Source organism: Eptesicus fuscus, chromosome 8 (genome assembly GCF_027574615.1).
Source record: "Eptesicus fuscus isolate TK198812 chromosome 8, DD_ASM_mEF_20220401, whole genome shotgun sequence".
In the NCBI taxonomy this organism is placed as follows: domain Eukaryota; kingdom Metazoa; phylum Chordata; class Mammalia; order Chiroptera; family Vespertilionidae; genus Eptesicus; species Eptesicus fuscus.
The window spans coordinates 26,442,840-26,468,399 of NC_072480.1; the positions used below are offsets into that span (position 1 = coordinate 26,442,840).

The 25,560-nt window shown below is 38.6% G+C and overlaps 1 pseudogene; it reads left to right on the forward strand.

Moving 5' to 3' along the window:
- Positions 1 to 469: 469 nt before the first annotated feature.
- LOC103289637 (jun dimerization protein 2-like) lies at positions 470 to 932 on the forward strand (annotated as a pseudogene).
- The last annotated feature ends 24,628 nt before the right edge of the window (positions 933 to 25,560 follow it).

Consider the following 25,560-nt stretch of genomic DNA (forward strand, 5'->3'; position numbering starts at 1 on the left):
TCAAAAATGCTACCTTAATTTCTAATCCTATATAATAAATGCCCAGGGACTGAAATGGTGGAACGACCAGAACCACCAGGCCCCTCACCTGGGCTGACCCCGCCCCCAGAAAGTGGTTAGAGGTGATAAGGTAGGCAAGCAGAGTGGTTAAGGGCAATCAGGCAGGCAGGCTGAGTGGTTAGGGGTGATTAGGCAGGCAGGCAAGCAGTTAGGGGAGATGAGGCAGGCAGGGAAGTGGTTAGGGGTGATGAGGCAGGCAGGCAGAACCCTGGATTGATCGCCTCAAAGAGGGACACCCAGGCCGCCCCCCACAGCCTGCCTAAGGGATGCTTGGCGGCTGGGACGGGTGGATGCTGCAGGGTGGGGCTGGTGACATGGTGCCTGCACACTGGCCCAGGCCCCGGGTTCGCCGCCTCCACCCAAGGCTTCTGCAGGGCTGGACTGCCACTTCTCCTGCTATGATGCTTCCATGACTGCGGGCTCTCTGCCAGGGCTCAGCCCCCTGACCGGACTCCCCAGCTCAGCCCTGACTGCAGAGGAGCTGAAATACGCTGACATCCACAACACTGGGGCCATGATCACGTCCCTTTGCACTTCCTGGAGGTGAAACTGGTCAAGAGGCCTCAACCTGTGAAAAGTGAGCTAGACAAGGAAGAGGAGCAGAGGAAAGATGCCGGGAAAAGAACAAAGTGGTGGCAGCCCAATGCCGGAACAAGAAGAAGGAGCGGACGGAGTTTCTGCAGCGGGAATCTGAGTGGCTGGAGCTCATGAATGCGGAGCTGAAAACCCAGATGGAGGAGCTGAAGCAGGAGTGGCAGCAGCTCATCCTGATACTCAACCGGCATCGCCCCACCTGCATCGTCAGGACCGACAGCGTTAAGACCCCTGACTCAGAAGGCAACCCACTGCTGGAGCCGCTGGAGAAGAAGTGACCACAGGCTGGGAGGAGGAAGAGGAAGAGGGGGAGATGAGCAGAGGGAGGAAGGGGAGGGTCCCAGAGGGCTCTTCCTTGCTGCATAAAAAACTCTTCATTGAGACTCTGCCCAGCCAGCATTGGCCCGACTTTTTTGTGAAACTCAGATCAGCCACACCAGGGGAAGAAACCCAGGCTGATGAAGCCCAGGACAAAGCACTGAGACCAAAGCAGTCCTTAGGGGGGCTTTTCTGTTGGGCCAGGCTTGCAGGAGGCAGGACAGAGGCTCTGGGCTGGAGAGATGCCCAACTGGGCAGCTATGGGTACTTCTCTGGCCTCTCCGCCAGGGCACCCACCCAAAGGACCTCCGAGCAGCCAGGAAAAGCCATGAGTTGTAACCAAAATTAGGCTGAGTATGGAACTCAGAGTGAAACATCAGTCTGCCTGCCCCCAGCCCTGACCCTGACCCTGACCCTGATCCTGATGCAAGGCTGGAGAAGGACACAGTGCCAGGCCCTGCTGTACCCACCCACCGTGGTCCAGCTCAGTCCTGCCCGGAGTGGCAGCCGGGGCACACCCTCACCGGCCCTGCTGGAGTTGCTGTGGGCATGAGGCACAAGCGTCCTTCCAAAGCACATACTCACTGAATGTTTACAGACTGGCTGTCCTGGCAGGGCTTTCAACTGCACATTTTTTTTTATACTTTCTTTTTTTTAAATATTTTTTACAAAAAAAAAGATTTTATACAATCTATACTAATAAAATGCTAACTAGACCAGACTTCTTCCAGACATCCTTCCTGACAAAGCTGGGGGCATGGCCGGCCTGCAAACTGCCCCCAGCCCCTCACCCAGGCCACCCTTCCCCCAGTGGGGACCTCCAGCCAGATCGGGGGCATGGCCAGCCTGCCAAATGCCCCAGGCCCCTTTCTCAGGCCAGCCCCACCCCTCAGCAGGAACCCCCACCCCAATTGGGGGCATGGCCAATCAGCAAACCCCATGGCCCCTACTCCGGCAGCCCTGTCCCCTAGCGGGCTCTCTTAACCTCAATCCAGGACCCCCTTCAGGGCAGGTCAGCTAGCCGCCACCCATGTACCAGGCCTCTATCCTATATAATAAAAGAGTAATATGCAAATTGACCCTAACAGCAGTATGACCAGAACAACCACTATACCAGTCACTATGAGGCACACTGACCACCTCTTGGTATCTTTCCCCAGCCAGCAGGCTCCGATCACCTGATGTCCACCCACTGCGCCGGGCAACTGGGGAAGATGGCCCTGATCACAGGCCAGGTCTAGGGACTGTACCTGCACTGGGCCTCTAGTCAATATATAAATGGATTTCTATAATCACTCGATGTGGTACAGTATAAATATGCTATGGTTTGTTTGTTACAAACAGATATTCAGCAGTTATGGCCATTGCATGTAACTTCTAAGTACTGTAGTCTCTGGCAGCGCTGCACACATGGCAAGCAGTGGCAGCAGTGGGGGCGGGGCCAGCTGCCAGCAGCTGGGGGAAGGAAAGCCCTAGAGGTCCTGATGTCTGGCCAGGCCTAGAAACCATACGTGAGGGGTCCTGGATTGCAAGAGGGTGCAGGCCTGGCTGAGGGACCCTCTCCCCCGAGTGCATGAATTTTCGTGCACTGGGCCTCTAGTATTAAATAAAAATATTAATAGTTTTCAAACATTAAACATTAAACAGGTGTTGCAGAGCACATACAGGAAGTCCTGAAACAGAAACTTTTGGAAGTTGGCAACTCAGAGCAGGACCTTTGACTTGTCAGGTTCAACCTACATTTTCCCCCCTGCCAGTATATGCACTTAACTAATAGATTTAGCAATCCACACTAAAGAAGTCAATGTAATGCCACTGTACCATTATAAATATAGTTTATAATATCAATAGGGGATCCTAGCAAAAATGTTACTTCTGAGAATCACTTAGCATTTTATGAAAATTGACAAAATATCAGGATACTGAAATGATCCATTATTGTAACTCTGGGAACTTAACTAGATTTTATTTAGAATTTTTATTTTAATCACTTATTTATTGATTATATTTATAAAATATGGAGTTTTAGGTGGCACTTCCAAAGCTGGTACACACATTTATGCAAATGTGAATACGTATGTATATACCTGCATACACATTTTTGAAATATCTCTTAGGAGTAACAGTATTTTCTACTATTTCTTTATTTGTGAGGTATATGATAGGTATTACTTTTTAAAATATATTTTATTGATTACAGAGATGAAGGGAGAGGGAGAGAGGGATAGAAACATCAATGATAAGAAAGAATCATTTATCAGCTGCCTCCTGCGCACCCCCTACTTGGGACCAAGCTTGCAACCCAGGCACGTGCCCTGACCAGGAATGGAACGGTCACCTCCTGGTTCATAGGTCAATGCTCAACCACTGAGTCACACTGGCCAGGCAGACATCAACTTTTTAAAAATAATTTGTGGACAAATTTTATTTTTAGTAAGTTCCTTGAAGTCAAATGTGGAAATTTTTCTTTTGGTATTGAATTTTACTTCAACTTTAATAAGATTTATCCTACTATTTTCTTTTAAATACAAGTTAGGAAATAATTTTAAGGAGAAAATCAACAGTGAGATCATCATAATAATGTATACTAATTTTATGACATGATTAGACATGGAAGGGCTGACCAAGAGGGTCAGGACACAGGGCAAGGAGGTCGGGTCTTAGACAGACTGTTGGGACAAATTAATCTGGGCTAGCTGTCACACTTTACACATACAAACTGATCATTTAATTTGATTGGATTTTATTAACTCTAAGAAAGTCTAACCAAGTATAGTATCTGGAGGCTATAAAACCTGCTAAATGCGGTCTATCTAGGAAAATACATGGCACAGGGAAAATGCAATAAAATGGGGAGGAGTTGGAGCCATGGCAGAACAGTGACAAAGGCTGGGAGAACAGTTGCTGCCTCTCAGCAGTTAGTAGACACCTTGTCACCAGGCTAGATTTTAAGAAAAAGACTGAAATTTCTGAGCATTGGGCAATGTTCAGAGTTATGAGGGGCTCCAATCTCAGAATTACATACTGTTAATATGATGCATTGACTTAGGTATATGACAGGAATTTAGTAGCATAACTGAAACTAAAGTTGGGGAAATGAACAGAGTTAAAAACCTATCCATATTATCTAAGTTGAATTAAAATGATAATTTTCTATTTACAGAGAAAATAAAAACTTCTCAGAAGCATAATTTGTATTGTTGATTAGTCTTCCTGGTCCACTGGGGACTTTAATGAGATTTACCTAGGGGTAAGTGGAGTTTATAAAGAATTCTGATAGCATAGACTCCGGACTAACTGTTCTTACTCATATTTCTGGGGTAAAAACCTGTTTGACATTTAATACTTTTGGCTCTGGTAGAAAACTTAGTGTATGGTGAGTGTGAATGAAATGGTGTCTTGCAAACAGAAGGTTAGGAACAATCTTTTACAACTCTGTACATTCTTCCATCTTCCACCTGTAGAAAAACTTAATATGGAGCTTTCATTTATTGCATTGCACAAAGAGAAGTTACAGTAAGCAAAACTATATATAAAGATTATATAAAAAGATGTAAAATATTCTAGTCTATCCATTAATATGATGTATGAAAACTATAAATTCTGATTTAGTCATTTTAAAAAATGTGATAAAAGTGGCTATCAGAAGTAGGGACCTAGTTTTTCTCTTGGTTAAGAGAATTCATGGAAGCTTCTTAAGGGAGAAAAAACAAGTAACAACTTGGATCAATGGATCAATGGTGTGTCTCTTTACACTTACTTATTGTATGTAAAAAAAAAGACAAATGTCATTTATGTTTATTCAGCTTGAACATTAGAGATAATAATTAGGAGTTGGCATATTTTTGCAAAAATCTCATAGTACTGTATTAAACTTTCTCTTGTAACAAATTGCCACATACTTAGTTGCTTTAAATAAAGAAATGTTATTACTGTATTCGTGAGGTAAGAAGTACAAAATGGGTTACACGGGACTAAAATCAAGGCTGTGATATGACTGTATTCCTTCGGGAAGCTCTAGAAGAAAATCCACTCCCTTGCCTTTTCCAGATTGTAGAGGCCCCTTGCATTTCTTGGCTTGTGTCTCCTTCCATTTTCAAAGCCAGAAAGATAGCATCTTCAAATTTCTCCCTGATTCAGCTTCTGTGCTCACATCTCTTTCTCTGACACTTTCAAGGATCCTTGTAATAACATTGGACCAACGCAGATAATCCAGGATAATCTTCCTATCCCAAGGTGATTAATGTAATCACAGTTGCAAAAAAACAACAACAAAAAAAACAAACACCAAAAAACCCAAAAAAACCTTTTTGCTTTGTATGATAACATATTCACAAGTTCCAAGGTTTAGGATATAGACATCTTGGAAGAGTCATCATCATGCCTGCCACAAATACATATATTCCTTTGCCATTAAAAAATGTATGCATATATTGTCCTATCTTATTAAAAAATTAAGAAAAATATTTTATGAATTCCAACACCTATTTAATGAAGCCTCCTTAACAAGATCCTCATTGTCACTTTCTCCTTGAATACCTGAATCCTCCTTATGCCTGAGTTCCTTGTTAGCACTCCATTGGCACATTCTTAGCATATTTCTATTAGCACTTTGCAGATGTATGAATACATCTCATGATATATTTATTGCATAAATATATAAATTCTCAATATTTTAGCTAAATTCAAATCAAAATGAACCTTAGTTATTTAAGCTTTGAAGAAAAAGCATTTCAAAAAAAGGAAAATATGTAGCGAAATAAGCAAACAACATATTTCTCTCCTCATTATCATCTAATTCTAATTGGCATTAATTTTCTTTTAAACCATGACAGGTGCTGAATGCTAACAATATATATGTGTTAAAACAGGCAAATGTTTGAAGTCATTAATTTCAGAATCAAACTGCAGAATCAAGTACCAGGTTAATAAGTTACGTCAGAATATTTGGGTGTATTATTGAGTACCTAGTGTCATAACTAGGGCATCTGTTACATTAACATGATTTCAAAGCAAATATATATATATTTAATGATCATAAATGAATATAACTTTTTATAAAGAGAAAGTAAATTAGTTTGTGGACAAAAGATAGATCGGATCTCTTTGGTTATTTTAATTATGATAGACTTTTACCCCTAAATGTACCCTTCTGATAACAATATGACATCTGAAGTTAGGTAATTTACATGGAAATAAAATAGAAAAAAATACTTTTGACATCGTATCTTGTTGTATTACCTCTTTATAGACTTAGACATATAACATTTCTTTTGAGTTCCTATACAAAATAATGTTATGCTTTAATATTTTTCTGACATAATGTCTTTGTATTCAAAGGTTCCAGGAACACAGTTAGGCTTTTCTTCCATATATATAACTGCATAAACAAATTCACGTATATTTGGATCCTAAACCAATGAAGATGGCTGAACAACAAGAGATGTAGTGGACCAAAATGAAGTATCCAAAAAGAAATATTGTTTGGGCCAAACAAAAACACCCATGCCCATTATTAGAGATAAAAGCTTGGCTGTTAGAACATCTGAGATTCTGAGGAAAGAATATTCATTTTGTCAGATGTTTTACCCAATTCCCTGTAACTGACTCACACATTCATTATTCCCTGTTTTCACTAATATTTTGTCATATTCATTTTACTGATTATCACTCTTCCATCTGATGCAATGTCTCAACAATGTGCTGAAATTTTTCATCTTTGGATGGCATCTGCTATTATTGCCACTGATGTTGTATATACATATATGGGTTTTTTACTTTTTAATGAAAATATGAAAAGAGGGAATATAAAGTTTGTCATTAGTTCTAAGATGTGTTTCAAATATATATGTCTTTCTGTAACTCAAGAAAATGTTTTATTTTTACATCATTTAACATTGTATTAACATCATTTAACGGGTGTTCTAATAAGAAAATGCCATTTGTAAATTTATTTTTAATCTGTCTTTTGTATCTATTATTTTCACCCACAACCATTTCTTTCCTCCATTTTTTGGGGGAACTCCATGAATTAAAATTGTTTTCGAGATCATTGAGTAAATTATCTATAGCATTAAATTGTTAAAACACAATCTATAAAGCCAGAGTACATTTTTAATTTTTTTATTACTCAATAATTTCTGTCAAACCTCTCCAATAGTGCATGGCCATATAAAGCACTTGCTGAAAAATAAATATATAAATGATTGGTAAAAATATATAGAGTTTATTTTATTATTTTATGTTTGTTTTAAAAAAATCTCATTTTATTCTCTGATCTCTCTTATAGATGCTATTTTTCTTTACATCTTTCCTTTAATTTACAAAGTTAATGAATATTTTCAACTACATTCTTTGTTGTTTCATATTTTTTTTCATTTTATGTTGAATGCATTTATGTTTTAGTTGCTTCTTTTTTTCGCTATAGCAATTATATAATCTGGTATGCAAAGTGGGAAATCATATTCTTCTATTGAAGATTTTGAAGTGGAAAGTATATATTACACATATAATAAAATATACACTTAATATATTTTCCATTTATTTTGATGGCAGGCTAAATTTATTTGGCTCTATGCTTTCAAATGTCATATTCTAGAAACCTTCTAATAATTTTTACAAATACTATGATCTATAAAACACTAATTAAAGCCATATAAAATATGTGAGAATAAACTTTAAATACAAAACCAAATCATATATCATGAGATTGAAACTTTTGTGCCTGTTTCCTTGAAAATTATTCAAGAAAACAAGAAATATTGTGTTAAGGAACACTAGTTAAAATCTTTCATATGAACCAAAGATAACATTTATTCAAAATATCCAAGTAATAGAGTCAGCTATGTGTTTTTAAGCAAAGCATATATAATCTGTAATAATAAAAGCATAATCTGCTAATTAGCCTGGAGAACCTTCCAGATGAAGCCAGGGCTGTGAGGGCCGAGGCAAATCACCGTGGCTACATAGGCCTAGCCCCTTGCATGGATTTCGTGCAATGGGCCTCTAGTTCATATATAATCAATTAATGAGAACAAGGGTCAGGTTGGTTTAAAATTAGCTTGGGACAATTTTCTTGTAGCAAAAGGTCTTTCTCCATGTGCTATACAAACAATGAAACGTATTCCAATAGTCCACAGATAAATTACCTTCTTTAGTCTTCATTATTAGTCCTAGAAAATATAAGTAGAAACTTAATGCAATATCACCAAAAATACATTGGCCTCAGAATAATATATTTATGTAAAACAGCTAGACATGGTTTCTGCTTGTAGTTTATTTTTAGAAGGCATAAAATTATTGAATATTCACTTGGACATCACAGTGCTGTCTTATGATATAGTAGTTCAGACAACAATGAACATGTGTGTAAAAAATGTCCTAGATGAATATTAAATCTAAAACAGATATAGAAACCAACTTTTAAGATATGTCCCACAATTTGATTGTAAATATAAATAGATATATCTAAAAAATCTGGAAACGGGTTTTCCATAGGGGATTCTCTAGCAGTAGCAGGCATTTGGCATGAATATGTAGTTATGAGTAAATTAAAAATTTTAATTATAGTTGAATATAAATAAGGGAACACTTTAGCCAAAATCATGAACTAAGAGCTTTTATGGAGTCAGTAGTGTAGTTAGCTAAGGAATTTATAAAAATAAATGCTTAAAATAATTAAAATTCTCATTTGACTCTGAATATCAATTAAAAATTGAATTGGTATTTCTGGTAAATAAATCATAGTTTGCTTTTATAAATATAAGATGCTTATTGTGTAAACATTGATATTTACTGAACTATTGTGAAACAGAAGCAAACAGGGAAAATAAGCAACTATAAAAAAATCAAAGAAATTTTTATATATTAGATTTACTTTGAAAAGAGTTAAAAATAGTATTTGTTCACATTGGCCCATAGCCTTTTGTTAAAATCTATAATTTCTGATATTTATTAAAGATTTACATACATAAATTCCCTTTTATTTCATGTACTTTTCTACAAGAATCAACACATAGGTTGGTGTAACCATCATCACAATTATGAAACAATTATACAAACAATGTTTTATAATTTCTCTTTTTAACAAATACTCGCATGTCACCTGACATCTGGCAATAGCTGATCTGTTTTCTATCCTTATGATTTTGCCTTTTCCTGAGCGTGATATAATTATAATTCAACACATTGAATCTCTTGAGACTGGCTTCTTTCAGTGAGCAAAATAAATTTGGAATTTACCCAAATTGTTACCTTCTGTTAAAACCTTTTATTTGATGAGTTGTGTTTCAATGTATAGATATACCACAGTTTCTTCATTCATTCATCGAAAAACATTTAGTATTTTGCAAATATGGATAATACTGCTATAAATATCTGTGTAAAGGTTTTTATTGTGAAAATGACATTTGATTTCTCTAGGGTGAGTATTTAGAAGTACTATTGATCATATGACAAAAGTACATTAACTTTCCCCCTTTCTTTTGAATTTATTTGGGTGACACTGCTTAATAAAATTATACAGGCTTCAGATGCACAATTCTACAACACATCGTCTGTACACTATATTGTGTGTTCACTACCCCAAGTCAAGTGTCCTTCATCACCATTTCTTTCCCATATAGTCTCTTCCACCTCCTCCCACTTGCCCTTTCCCACAGCAATCACCACACTGTTGTCAGTGCCCATGAATTTTTATTTCTCTCTCTCTTTTTTGCTCAATTCTTCCACCAACTCCCCCCAACCTTCTTCCCTCCCCCGCCATCCCGCCACACACACACACACACACACACACACACACACACACACACACACACCACTGTCAGCCAGCTCTCTATGAGTCTGTCTCTATTTTCCTTGTTAGTTCAGGTAAATGTAGATTTAACTTTATGAGAAACTATCTCAAACTCTTTTATAGAGTTGCTCTGCTATTTTCTCAAGAAATGTGAGAGTTCAGTTTTCCCCTCATCTTCACCAGCATTTGTATTACTTTTTTTCATTTATTATTTTAAAAATTGCACTTCTAATATATGTAGGTTATAGTAACTCATGGTTATAATGTGCATTTATTTAATTACTAAATAATATTGATAAATTCCTAATGTGCAAATTTATGATGTATAAGTCTTCTGTGGTGAAGTATGTATTCAAATATCATGTCCTTTAATTACTGATTTGCCTATTTTCTTGTTGTTTGGTTACTAGTATGTTTTAAAAATAAGATATAATTAACATATCAAAAAATTTATAGAAATAAAGTGCATAATTTAGTAGTTAATCCTATATAATAAAAGGCTAATATGCAAATTGACCATACATCAGATGACTGGTTGCTATGACATGCGCTGACCACCAGGGGGCAGACTCTCAACACAGGAGTTCCCCCTGGTGGTTAGTGCATTCCCACAGAGGGAGCACTGCTCAGCCAGAAGCTGGGCTCACGGCTGGTGAGTGAACTGGCAGTGGTGGGAGCCTCTCCTGCCTCTGCAGCAGCACTAAGGATGTCCGACTACCTAAGCCATCAGTTGGACATCCCCTGAGGGCTCCCAGACTTCAAGAGGGTGCAGGCCAGGCTGAGGGACCCCCGGAGTGCATGAATTTCATGTACCAGGACTCTAGTCTACACTAATAAAAGAGAAAGATGCAAATTGACCATACCTTCGTGACACCCACCAGCCAATCAGGAATGCATATGCAAATTAACCCAACAAAGATGGTGGGTTAATTTGCATACACAGGCACCGAGAGGCGGGGGGCAGGATGCAGGCATTCCACACCGACCTAGCCACTCCAGGCCTCTGGGCAGTGTGGGATGGTAGAAAGATGGCTCTGGGCCAGAGCAAAGGTGGTGCTGACAGCCAAGGGAAGGAAGGCCCATTCTTGTATGAATCTTCGTTCATCGGGCCTCTAGTAGTATATAAAACACTTCCACTATCACCACTAATTCCAGAACATTTTTTTCACCACAAAAAGAAAGCCTGCATCCTATAGATATCATCCCTCACTGTCCCCATCTCCCTTGCACTAGTAACTACTATTAAACTTTCAGTATCATATAGATTTGTATATTCTAGACATTTCATATGAAGATAATTACACAACATATGGCTCTTGTGTTTGTTTTATTTCACATAGCATGTTGTTTTCAAGGTTTACCCATGTACCATACATCATTTCTTTTATAAGCAAATGATATCAATTGCACATTCATTTTTACCACATTTACAAGTACTATCACTTTGATTGCATTTACCTACTGACTAATAATGCTGAAGATCTTTTAATTTGCTTATTAGTTATTTGTATACCTTCCTTGAAGAAATGTTTATTTAAAGCATTCTCAAATTTAAAAAAATATTGTGTTAGTTTTCTTTTAATGGTTGAGTTATAAGACTTCTTTATTTTAAATACAATACTCATGAGATATAAGATTTGCACATATATTTCTCATTCTTTGGATATCTTTTCACTTTATTGTTAGTATCCTTTGAAGCACAAATTATTTTAATTTTGAATGATGTGTAATTTATTTATTTTGTTTGTTGCTTATGCTTTATTTGTCATATTTTAAAAAATGCTAAATCTGAAGTCATGAAGATTTATTCTTTTCTTACATCAAAAGTTTTACAGTTTTAGCTCTTACATTTAGACCTCTTATACATTTTTAGTTAATTTTTATCTAGGTTCTGAGGAAGGTTTTAACTTCATTCCTTTACATAGAAATATCCAGTTGTACCAACACTGTTTGTTGAAAAGGTTATTTTATCACATTTAATTTTTTGAACCCTTGCAAAAAAATCATTTAATCACAGACATATAGATTTATTTCTAGACTCTTAATTCTATTTCCATTGAGCTATATGTCTATCCTCATTATAGTACTACATAGTCTTCATTATTGTAGTATTATATTAAGTTTTAAAACTGGTAAATGTGAATACTCTCACTTCCTTTTTTCTTTTTAAGATTACTCAGGCCTTGGGTTTCTTGCATGTCCATATGAATTTTAGGATTAGCTTTTCCATTTCATTGAAAAAAAATATAAAAGCAGGTTTTAATGAGGTTTTAATATAGACCACATTGACTCTGTATATCAGTTTGTGAGATATTAATTTCTTAATAATATTAAGTCTGTAGTCCATTAATATGGGATGAAGTTTCATTTTCTGGGGTCTTAAATATTTTACAAAAATTTATAGTTTTCAATATACAATTCTTGTCCTTCTAATATTAACCCTTTGCACTCGCTTGATTTTTTCAATTCCTTTATTCTACTGCTAACCATGTCGAGTTACACTCGACATCCGATTCCAAAGGGTTAAATTTACTTTTATCTATTTATCTATTTACTTGAGGCCCAGTGCACTATTCTGGGGTCCCTTGGCCTGGCCTGCAGAATTGGGCTGAAACCAGCTCTCCGACATCCCATGACAAGTCCTGGATTGCAAGATGGTGCAGGCCAGGCTTAGGGACCCCACCAGTGCACAATCGGGATTGGGAGAGATGCGGGAGGTTGGCCAGATGGGGAGGGACCGAAGGAGGGCTCCAGGGCATGTCCGGCCCATCTTGCTCAATCCTGATCAGCCACACACCATCAGTAAGCTAACCTACCAGTCAGAGCATCTGCCCCCTGGTGGTCAGTGTACATCATAGTGAGTGATTGAGCGACCTTAGCAAATCATTAGCATATTATGTTTTGATTGGTTGAATGGATGATCAGACAACCAGACACTTAGCATATAAGGTTTTTATTATATAGGATTTATCTATCTATCTATCTATCTATCTATCTATCTATCTATCTATCTATTTATTTATTTACTTACTTACTAGAGGCCCGGTGCACAAAATTTGTGCATGGTTACTGTCCCTGAGCCTGGCCTATGATCAGGGCCATCTTTCCCAGCTGTCTACAGCTGGCCCTATGTCCTGCAACCACCCACCCCTGGTTCCCCATTTGCCATCGGATGATTGGTGCCTGACAGCCGGGAGAAAGGGACTGAGAGGTTGGCTGTTCCCGCCTGCTCGCCGGTCCTGACCCCGCCACAGGCAGCCATCAGGAGATCAGAGCCTGTCAGCCAGGGAAAGAGACAAAGAGGTAGTCAGTGTGCCTCATAGTGACTGGTCCAGCAGTCATTCTGGTCGTTCTGCCATTAGGGTCAATTTGCATATTACCCTTTTATTAGATAGTATAGAGGCCCGGTGCGTGGGTGGAGGTTGGCTGGCCTGCCCTGAAGGGGACCCCGGATCAGGGTGGGGGAGTTTCACCTGGGAAGCGGGGTTGGTCTGGGCGAAGAGCTACTGGGGGTTTGAAGGCCAGCCATGCCCCCAATTGGAATGGGGGTTCCCACTGGTGGGCAGGGCCAGCCTGGGCTTGGGGCTGCTGAGGGTTTGCAGGCTGGCCATGCCCCCGGATTTGTCAGGGAGGACATCCAGAATGACGTCTGGAAGATGTCTGATCTATTTGGTCTAATTAGCATATTATCCTTTTATTAGTATACTAGAGGCCCGGTGCATGAAATTCGTGCACGGGGGCGGGGGGGGGTGTCCCTCAGCGCAGCTTGCACCCTCTCCAATCTGGGACCCCTTGAGGGATGTCCGTCTGACTGCCCGTTAAATGGGCAGTCAGTCGGACATCCCTCTAACAATCCAGGACTGCTGGCTCCCAACTGTTTGCCTGCCTGCCTTCCTGATTTCCCCTAACTGCTTCTGCCTGCCAGCCTGATCACCCCATAACCACTCCCATGCCAGACTGATTGATGTCTAACTGCTCCCCTGCCAGCCTGTTTGCCCCCAACTTCCCTCCTCTGCCGGTCTGGTCACCCCTAACTGCCCTCTCCTGCAGGGTTGATCGCTCCCAACTGCCCTCCCTTGAAGGCCTGGTTCCTCTCAACTGTCCTCCCTTGCAGGCCGGGTGCCTCTCAACTGCCCTCCCCTGCTGGCCATCTTGTGGTGGCCATCTTGTGTCCACATGGGGGCAGGATCTTTGACCACATGGGGGCAGCTATATTGTGTGTTGCAGTGATGATCAATCTGCATAGTACTCTTTTATTAGACAGGACAGAGGCCTGGTGCAAGGGTGGGGACCAGCTGGTTTGCCCTGAAGGGTGTCCTGGATCAGGGTGGGGTTCCCTTGGGGCATGGAGAGGCCTGGGCAAGGGGCCTGTGGTGGTTTTCAGGCCAGCCACGGCCCCTGGCGACCCAAGCAGAGGCCCTGGTATCTGGAATTTATTTTCCTTCTACAATTGAAACTTAGTAGCCTGGAGCGGAGCCAAGCCTGGGGCTCCCACCGAGGCCGGCAGCCATTTCTGTTGGGGTTATAATTGAAACTTTGTAGCCTTAAGCAGAGGCTGGGCCCGGACAGGGTGTGCGGAAAGGTTCGCTTCCACTGTTGCAGCCAGCAACCCTGGCCTGCTCTCTCAAGCTCCATTCTGCCGCCATTTCTATTTGAAATTGTTTACCTTCTATAATTGAAACTTTGTAGCTTGAGTGGAGGCTTAGGCCTGGCAAGGGCAGGCGGAAAGCTTGGCTTCCTCTGTTACCTAGGAAACCTTGTTCTCTGTGGCTGTAGCCATCTTGGTTTAGTTAATTTGCATAATCACTCTGATTGGATGGTGGGCGTGGCTCGTGGGCATGGCTTGTGGGTGTGTTGGAGGTATGGTCAATTTGCATATTTGTCTATTATTAGGAAGGATTGTTCTTTTCAGATAACCATATTTTTTATTTTACTGATTTTCTCTATTGAGTCCTAGTTTCAATTTCATTGATTTCTGCTCTAATTTTTATTATTTCTCTTCTTCTGCTTAATTTGAATTTAATTATTTATTTATTTATTTTTAGTTTCCTATGGTGGAAACTTATAGTATTGATTTTTACATCTTCCTAAATTTCCTTCTTAAACGTGTTTTCATGGCATCCCATAAATTTTGGTAAGTTGTGTTTTCATGTTCACTCAGTTCAAAACTTAAAAAAAAAAATCTCTTAAATTTAACTTTTGACATGCATTATTCAGAAGAGTGTTATTTAATACCCCCATATTATGGGATTTCCAATTATCTTTCTGTTTTTTATTTCTATTTTAGTTCTGTTGTGGTCTAAGAGAAGATATTGTGTGATTTCTAGTCTTTAAAATTTCTACAGTGTGTCTTATGGTCTACAACGTGGCGTATCTTGGTGAACGTCCCATGTGAGTGAGAAAAATGTTATTAGATAATCTATAGGTGTTAACTATATTCAGTTAATTGATGGTGTGGTTGAGTTAGAAAATGTCCTTACTGATTTTCTGCCTTTGTATCTGTTCATGTCTGAGAGAGAGAGATGTTGAAATCTCCATCAATGATAATAGTTTCATCCATTTCTCTTCACATTTCTATGAGTTTTTCTCTCATGTAATTTGATACTCTGTTATTAGGTACATATATGTTAAGCATCATTTTGTAATCTTGAGGATTTACCATTTTATCATTATGTAATGCTTTCCTTTATCACTGATAACTCTCTTTAGTTTGAGGTCTTTTATGTCTGAAAGTAATATAACTACTCCTGCTTTATTCTGATTTGTGTTAGTGTGGTATATTTTCATCCATCAACTTACTTTTAATATAAATTAATCTTAATATTTAAAGTGGGTTTTTTGTAGATAATATGTAATTGGGTCTTGTTTTTTAGGCCCACTCTGACAATCTGTCTTTAATTGGTGCATTTAGATCATTCACATCTTGAATGATTATTGATAAAGATGGATTAAAATCTACCATATTTACTGCTGTTTTCCTTGTGTGTTTTTTTCTCCTATTCTTCTCTCCAAGTTTTTTGTGCCTTTTTGTGATCTTAATTGAGTATATGATTCTATCTTCTCTCCTTTCTTTGCATATTGGCTATATTTCCTTTTTTAATTTTTTTCATGCTTTCCTTATAGTTTGCAATATACATTTTTATTTAACTCAAACCTACTTTCAAATAATATTATACTGCTTCATGGGTAGTATGAATTCTATATAATAACACAATAATCTTAATTTCTTCATCTTGTTCTTTGTATCATTGCTATAATTCATTTCATACATTCAATATAATATATATACACATACACAATTGAATACATTGTTATTAGTTTCTAGATAAACTTCTATCTTTTAGATCAATTAAGAATAAGAACAATAAGTTTTATTTTACTTTCACTTATTTCTTCTTTGATGCTCTTCTTTTCTTTATATAGGTCTCAGTTTCTGACCTATATTATTTTCCTTCTCTTTAAAGCACTTCTTTTAACCTTTCTTGAAAGGCAAGTCCATTAGCAGTTGATTTTCTCATTTTCTCCCCTGATATTGTCATTATTTCTCCTTCACTTTTGAATTCTAGTTTGGTGGGGTTTTAGTTTGTTTGTTTTCTCTCAACACTAAATATTTCACTCTACTCTCATCTTGTTTTCTTGGTTTCTGAGGAGAAGTTAAATGTAATCCTTACCTTTGTTAATCTATAAGTAAAGTGTTTCTTTTCCTCTGGGTTCTTTCAAGATATTTTTCTTTATCTTTGATTTTTGTAGTTTGAAAATGATATGCTAAATGCTGGTTCGGGGAGCCTGTATCCCTCTTGGTGTTCTCTGAGCTTGTTGGATCCATGATTTGGTGTCTGACATTAATTTGAGGAAATTCTCAGTCATTATTTCAAATATTTTTTTCTGTTTTTTTTTTCCTTATTTTTTGGTATTCCCTTTATGTATATATGACATTAATTCTAGTTGTGCCACAGTCCTTTGATATGTGTTTTGTTTTTATCAGACTTTGTTTTCTCTATTTTTAGGTTTTCAAAGATCCTGTTGCAATATCTGGATGCATTAAAATTGTGTGGTTAGTCCAGCATACCTCTGTCTTTGTTTTGTCTGTAAGATTCAGCTCATGATGGGCAGTTCTTAAATGAGTGGTTAGTTCGAGTTTGGTATTCAGGTGTTGCCTTTTTACAAGGGCCCAAAAGCATGACTACAGTTATTTATCAAAGACATTTTTATCAACTTTATTACTTACTTTTCCTATCACTCATAATTCCAACATCAGAATGTCTATTCAAATTGATGTCCCTGCTGCTACAAAGCCTTTTCTTGCTATGATTCTTACTCGTGTCGGGCAACCTTTGATATCACCTAGGGCAGCGGTCGGCAAACTGCGGCTCTCGAGCCACATGCGAGCCACGGTTTGCCGCTCTGTTGACTGAGTTTGCCTACCACTGACCTAGACTCTCGATTCCAATAATTACAGGCTGTTGTTGTTCCTTGTGATTAAACTCCGTCCTAGGGTATCACATACAGGAGCTTCAAATAGTGGAATCCCCTAGCTACAGAACCTGAATAGGTACCTTTATGTCATAAAATGTAAAAAAAAAACCCACAAAAAAACACACACAAAAAAAACACCGTATTGTGTTTTGCTCTCAAGTGGAGGTCCTGACATGCCACTGACCACTGTCAATCTAAACCTTTTATGGACATAGCAGGCTGCTGAATCCTCACAGTCTGCTTTCCTAGACACACAGTGTATTAGGTACCTCTTGCTTATTCTGATTTGTCAACATTATATCTTGAATGTACATTTTATTGATGCTAATACTTCTCCCAGTAGGATATTTTGATATCTCTGGTAAATTACAGTCCTTCCAAGATTTCCTATAGAACAGATTCCCTTGATAGGTCTTCTATTAATGCATATTAGGCCCATGCCAGTGTGCTTATGTATCTGAAGTATCTGTCATGTATTTCTTGTGTTTCAACTTTGCTCAGTGTAGGACATCCTAGCAGCAATTCTCACCATCTCCTAGAAAATTGTTAGTGTGCTACATCTTATATATTGGGAGTACTAGTATACTCTGAAATAAAACAAAAAGTGTTCTTATCCAATTTTATATATACTGTGTATATACAATTGATCAAGGACCCTCAAATTTCATTCCCCTGCGCATTCACTCAGATACAGCTGTTGTAAAGAAGTTAGATCTTACAACTTTCAATTTCTTTGGGGAATAGTTCCTTTCCTCTGTCAGGCGGATTTTCATGTTCCCAGCTAAGCTCTTCTATAATTTAACTTCAGTTTTAGGCCCAATGGCTAGGCAGAGAGATGGGAGCAAATCCTGAGTGGAGGCTTTTTGTCTTCAGCGTTTGACAGAGAGACATGCTAGCCGTTAATAGGCAGGGATGTGCGCAGAATCAGAAGGCTCAAATAAATTAATATATTGAGGAAACCCTTGCAGATGTCACCATGTCATCTGTTGGGGAACCAGATTTTTTTCAACGAGAACAATGACCTTGTCAAAAAGAGCTGCATTTGTCGGCATTTAACAATAAGTGATGTTTTACCACTTAATTCTATGTTCTGAACTTGGTCTCAGAATTGTTACTAGATGGCAAGTTCTTTGTAAGGAATTGAGGATTACCCCTACCATTCACACCTAGATTTTAATTGACTGATATCCCACTTGTTTATTATCTTGCTGAAGGTCATTAATGGCACTTAGTAATGTTATGTGATACTATTTTTCATATAACTACTATTTCTTCTCTATATCTCAAACATTTGATATATAGCTAGCACCATCTATTGTACTCCCTTCTGCCAGTACACCCTGCCAATTCACCATCATTAAGTGTTTGTGAAGTTGGACAGCCTGGGGCTGTTTTCTACTTCTTGCCAGTGATGGGAGTTATCATTTCAAACTGGATTCTCTTATAATTTATTTTCTTAGGCTACTTTTAGCACCAAACTCTTAGAGTTCTCTGGAAACAGAAGTTGGAATGGAGTTTGGGTACCAATTATTTATTATGTATCAACAAGTGTGTAAGGAAGGAAAACAGGCAGGAGTGGTTAATTTATAATCTAGGCTTTTTGAAACCTTGGCCCAAGTTTTAAGATCCTCTGGAGCAAGTAGGTTTCCATGCTGAACTGAGAAGTCCAGAGGTATTTATATCCTCACATTGCTCAGAAAAGGACTTCAGGTAGGGCAATGACTTTCCAAAGCTAAATTAGACTTTGGAGTGGCTGAAAATGGAGCTTGAGTGCTGATTGCATTACCCAAGTCAGGCATTATGCCTTCTCTTAAAAGGGGATCTGGACAGAGTATCTCCCTAACCAGCACCCTAGCAAAAGAAATTGCAGTATGTAGAGGGATTAATTAAAATATGCTTCTAGAAACTGAGTGAAAACTATTCCCTGGTTTATATTCCTGATATTTACAACATATGTTATGGGGATGTATAGAAAAGACACATAAAAGAGGGTGGAGAATGGGAGAAAAATTAGATCAAATAACAATTAGCTGTAGTGATTTCTTTCTGTTGTGAATTTGAAGATTTAATTTTCTAATTATTACTTAAAAATAGTTTAGAAAGGAAAAGTCACCAAGTAAAGGGAACAGGCCAGGTAAGGTTAAACTCTGTAATATGCCATTAGCAGAAGCAATGCACACCAGCAGTGAAATGTCTGCTTTAGCTATGAGTGTTAAGCTAGTAATCAATTTAGCCTCTTGCTAGAAGACCAAGTGAAGAATTTCAAGAAATGAACCAGGACACACTTGAGAATTTATGTGGAATCTTCATGGAATTTGTTAAGGAGTGTTTTAAATACTAAGATGAAAGGTTCTAAATCAGATGAATAATTCATATTCTTTGCTTTTGGTAATATGAAGAATTAATACTACAGTGTGGCTTTGGAGGTACACGAACAAGCCTAATGCTGCTGGCTGTTTATGTTTTAGATTTTCAGGGGGAAAAAATGACATAACAAGCATGATTGCTTACAAATAGTCTGTTGGTAAAATGTGACTTGGAGAAATAAAGTTTTTTTTCATCTTGAATTAAATTTGAGCATATACAAATTGTACACTGAAATATTACAGTGAATTCCCAAAACTGTCTAGAGAACTAAACATCTTAGAAAATGCAAAATTTAATTTTTTAATTAATAAATTTACTAATGAAAAGAACATAACATGGAGCTTTCCACCAGGATCTTCTTCATTTTGCTCTTTTGTTTATGAAAGGTGGACATTTGTCTGTGTGAGCTTTGAAAATTTATACAGCACACATAAAAGAAAAAGAATGCTACATGTCACCATGCATATATTATAGCTGAGCTTAGAGAAAAAGAAAATATATCCCATAATTTTAAACTATTTTTAGTCTTTAGCTCTTGTAATGTTAAATAATTTAAGCTACCTTGCTAAAGGGAAATATTCTTTATTGAATTATAATTTAAGATTTGAAGCTAACTAAATATGATAATGCCCTTTTAAGATTTAATAACCACATTAAATTTTATAAATTTACCTCATCATACAAAGACTGCAAACTCAAAGTTTCCTTATAAGAATAATGGTAGTAGCTGATAAAGTATTGCTTATCAAATAATTTTAAGTTTGTTTATTTCTCCAATTTCTTCTTATTATTATTACAAGCTGTCCCATGTATTTGAGTGGGAAAATAACATGAAGGAAAACTACCATTTACCAAGTGCCATTATGCTCCTTGTGCTGTTCTAAATATTTCACCAAAATAATCAGATTTTATCTTAATATGACTTGTGAGATCAGTATTTTTGTCCTGTATAGAAAGGAAGAATGTGCATTCATAGCAAACCTGTTCTCAGGTCTGGAGGAAGAGTGGACTTTCGTAAATTACAGAGATAATTATCTGAAAAGAAAACACACACACACACACACACACACACACACACACGAATAGATTCTTTCAAACACTATCATTGTTGAGAGACAATTTTCTATGGGTCTCTTGCAAGCAAGACTAAAGGCCTTATACGATTTTGTTCCTGACAATCTTTATGAGACCTTGAATCAGAAACAGTCCTATACAGTTTAGTATGACAGTTCCAATTCCACCATACGTTCAGTGTTCATTTTTACAATTGTTAATTTTCATTCTTTGTGCTAGAATTTCTGGTTGAGGTGTGCTAGAATTTCACTGTTATTTTAATATTTATTCCCCTTGCGCTTGATTGTATCAATATCTTTCCATGTGCTTATTGGTATTTAGAATATCCTCTTTTGAAAATCACTTTCAAGATTTTGACATTGTTCATATCAATTGATACAGAAAAAGCATTTGACAAAATCCAACACCCTTTCTTGATAAAAAACCCTCAGCAAAATGGGACTAGAGGGATCATACCTCAACCAAATAAAAGCTTTATATGACAAACCTACAGCCAACATCATATGCACCCCTATGTTCATTTCAGCAGAGTTTACCATAGCTAAGATTTGGAAACAGCCTAAGTGCCCATCAGCAGGTGAGTCGATTAAAAACTGGTACATCTACACAATGGAATACTACGCTGCTGTAAAAAAGAAGGAATTCTTACCATTTGCAGCAGCATGGATGGAACTGGAGAGCATCATACTAAGTGAAATAAGCCAGTCAGAGAAAGATAAATATCACATGATCTCACTCATTTATGGAATATAATGAACAATATAAACTGATGAACAAAAACTGATCCAGAGACAGAGAAGCATCCATAGACCATCATACCTCAGAGGGAAGGTAGGGGAGGGTGGGAGTAAAGGGGGAGAGATCAACCAAAGGACTTATATGCATGCATATAAGCCTAACCAATGGACACAGACCCCAGGGGTGTGAGGGCATGAGTGGTGGGTGTGTGTGGGAGGGCAGTGGGGGGATAAAGACACATATGTAATACCTTAATCAATAAAGAAAAAAAAATGGAGGGAAAAAAAAAAAGAAGATAAATACCCCAAAAAAGATTTTGACATTAAAATGGATTTTTTTAAAAAGTGGAATGTTATGTATAAAAATCCTTTATCAGATGCACATAAAAACATTCTCCTTCTTTATGGCTTGTCCTTTTTCTATTTTAATAGCACATTTTAATAAGTGCAAGATAAATATAATAATAAAATCTTTGTCCTTTTGCTTTTCATTGTTTGTATCCTGGACTTTTAACCCTTTGCACTCGCTTGCTTTTTTCTTGATTGCTTTATTCTAATGCTAACCGTGTCGAGTCACACTTGACATCCGAGTGCAAAAGGCTAAAACATAACTTTTACTTGACTAATACCATACAAGTATTCTCCTCTGTTGTTGTCTACAATGTTTGTGGTCTATCTTGCAACAGATTGAATTTGCTTGTGACACTTTAAAGAAGTATATAATTTTACTAGAGGCCCTGTGCATGAAATTCATGGACTGGGGGGCGGAGGGGTGTCCCTCAGTCCAGCCTGTACCTTTTCCAATCTGGGACCCCACAGAGATCAGGCCTAAACCAGCATTCGGACATTCCTCTCACAATCCAGGACTGCTGGCTCCCAACCATTGCCGGCCTGCCAGTCTGATCACCCCCTAACTACTCCCCTGCCAGCCTGATTAATGCCTAACTGCTCCCCTGATGGCCCTATTGCCCCCAACTGCCCTCCCCTGCCAGCCTGGTTGTCCCCAAATGCCCTCCCCTGCAGGCCTGGTCCCCTCCAACTGCCATCCCCGGCAGGCCTAGTTGCCCCCAACTGCCCTCCCCTGCCGGCCCAGTCACCTCTAACTGCCCTCCCCTGCAGTCCTGGTCCCCCCCAACTGCCCTCCCCTGCAGGCCTGGTTACCACCAAATGCCCTCCCCTGCCGGCCTGGTCCCCCCATCTGCCTTTCCCTGCAGGCCTGCTCCCCCCCTGCACCCCCTCTGCTGGCCTGATTTCCCACAACGACCCTCCCCTGCAGGCCATCTTGTGGCAGCCATCTTTGACCAAATGGGGAAAGCCATCTTGTGGGAGGGGGTGAGGGTCAATTTGCATATTAACTCTTTATTATATAGGACTAGAGGCCCGGTGCATGAAATTCATGCACGGAGGGGGGGTGTCCCTCAGCCCAGCCTGTACCCTCTCCAATCTGGGACCCCTCAAGGGATGTCCGACTGCCCGTTTAGGCCCGATTCCGGTGGGATCGGGCCTAAACGGGCAGTCGGACATCCCTCTCACAATCCAGGACTGCTGGCTCCCAATTGCTTGCCTGCCTGCCTTCCTGATTGCCCCTAACCGCTTCTGCCTGCCAGCCTGATCACCCCTTAACTACTCCCCTGCCAGCCTGTTTGCCCCCAACTTCCCTCTTCTGCCAGCCTGGTCACCCCTAACTGCCCTCCCCTGCAGGGTTGATCGCCTCCAACTGCCCTCCCTTGCAGGCCTGGTCCCTCTCAACTGCCCTCCCCTGCTAGCCATCTTGTGGTGGCCATCTTGTGTCCACATGGGGGCAGGATCTTTGACCACATGGGGGAAGCCATATTGTGTGTTGGAGTGATGGTCAATCTGCCTATTACTCTTTTATTAGATAGGATCAAGGCCTGGTGCATGGGTGGGGGCCAGCTGGTTTGCCCTGAAGGGTGTCCTGGATCAGGATGGCGGTTCCCTTGGGGCGTGGGGTAGCCTGAGCAAGGGGCCTGTGGTGGTTTGCAGGCCAGCCACGCCCTCTGGTGACCCAAGCGGAGGCCAGGTATCTGGAATTTATTTACCTTCTACAATTGAAACTTTGTAGCCTGGAGTGGAGCCAAGCCTTCTGCTCACTCCGTGGCCAGCAGCCATTTCTCTAGGAATTGATGTATCTTCTATAATTGAAACTTTGTAGCCTGGGGTGGAGGCCTAGGCCAGCCAGGGAAGGTGGAAAGCTTGGCTTCCTCCATTGCCAGGGGCAACCCTGGCCTGCTCTCTCCAGCTCCGTGGCTGCCACCATTTCTGTTTGGATTTGTTTACCTTCTATAATTGAAACTTTGTAGCCTCGAGTGGAGGTTTAGACTTGCAAGGGAAGGTGGAAAGCTTGGCTTCCTCCGTTGCCTGGGAAACCTTGCTCTCTGTGGCTGTAGCCATCTTGGTTGGGTTTATTTGCATATCTGCTCTTGATTGGCTGGTGGGTGTGGCTTGTGGGCATGGCTTGTGGGTGTAGTGGAGTTAGGGTCAATTTGTATATTACTCTTTTATTAAGTATGATTGTAAATATTTTGATTTTGTGATTTGTATCTATTTTCATGACAAAGATTAGATTATAATTTCCTTTTCTGACATATTTGACATATTTATAGGAAAATATTATGCACTCTTCATATTCTATTTTGAGAAATGTTTTCTTTTTTATATTATGAAAGAATGTATATATAGTTAATATTATTTTGTTCTGTATATTTAGAGAATTTACAAATGAAGTCATCTAAGTCTGGAATTTGTTTCTTGAAAATATTCTTATATTCAGATTAAATTTGTTAATAAATGTAAGATTAGTCACATATTTACTTCTATAAAGTTTTTTTGGTGCATTTTTCAAGGAGTTAGCCATTACAACGAAGTTCTAAAAAATTTACTCAAACATTTTTATATAATGTTATCCAAGGTATTTTTAAATTATAAACATCTATTGTGATGCCTCCTTTTCATTTAATTTGGCAGTTGCTGCCTGTCTTATATATTTTTCCTTGAAAATATTGCTAGAATTTTAGCAATTTTATTAGTTTTGGTGAACATCATTAAGTATAACCTCCGTCCTTCTTCAGAAAGAAATTTCTCTAGTTGCTGGGATTACTGCTGGAAGATGGAGCTAGGCTATCAACCATCACTGGCAATTGCCTTAGCAGTGAAGTATAATTTTATCTTCCCAGGTACTCCAGGAATAACACAATTCAATTAATGATGAATACAAAAGCATAGAAACCCAGTCCTTCAAAATAAGTGGAAACAATTCTATAGCGCTATTTTAACTGCAGAGCTTCCATGGTTTCAACTGAGGCCTACATTGGGATGTATCAGTCTGTAGTCAGACTGAGGAGGATCTAAAGGGCTTTTAGATAATAAAGAGCTTATCATATGTAAACCTTCTTTCAATATACATTTATTAACAAGAAAATAGTACAAATCTGCTTCCACAATAAATCACAAAAGCATGGAAGAAACAATGGCACAAACTAAGTAAGGTAAAACTAATAAAATAATTTCAGAAAAATTGTAGGAAAGATTTAGAGAAATTGACATGCTAGTGGATTCCCTAAAGCCAGCAATGTAACAGATGACTTTGTTCCACAGGAGAGCTCAGATGATATATGTATCACTTACCAAAGCAACAGTAATGTGTTCCTGAAGAGGTACAAGCATCACTAAGAAGTTCCTGTGGTATCTGAGCTCCATAGACTTATTTGTGGTGGGAGATGCCATCAGAGAATGGGGCTCATTAATAGTGATGTAGTAATTCTAATAGAGCAATGGTATTGGTAATAGAAATAGAGACTGCAAAATGTAGAGGGGAGGATTAATCATTTAACTTAAAAACCAAATGAGTCTATCAAAGGAAATGTTAGAGTAGAGCTTTATTGTAAAAGAAAAAAAAAAAGTCTGTATTTAACTGGATATTTTCTACCACTCATTGTCCAGTCCCTTATCCTCTCTTCTTCTGTTTCTATTTTTTTTTTCCAAATTTAAGTTCTAGTTCATAAATATTACTTATATCTTTGTTTTTAGTTTTAGAATTCTACTTTTCTAGTCAATTTTTATTTTCATTGTTTTTCTTTAATATTTTACTTAATTTATTTTTTACTTAATTTAGTTTATTTT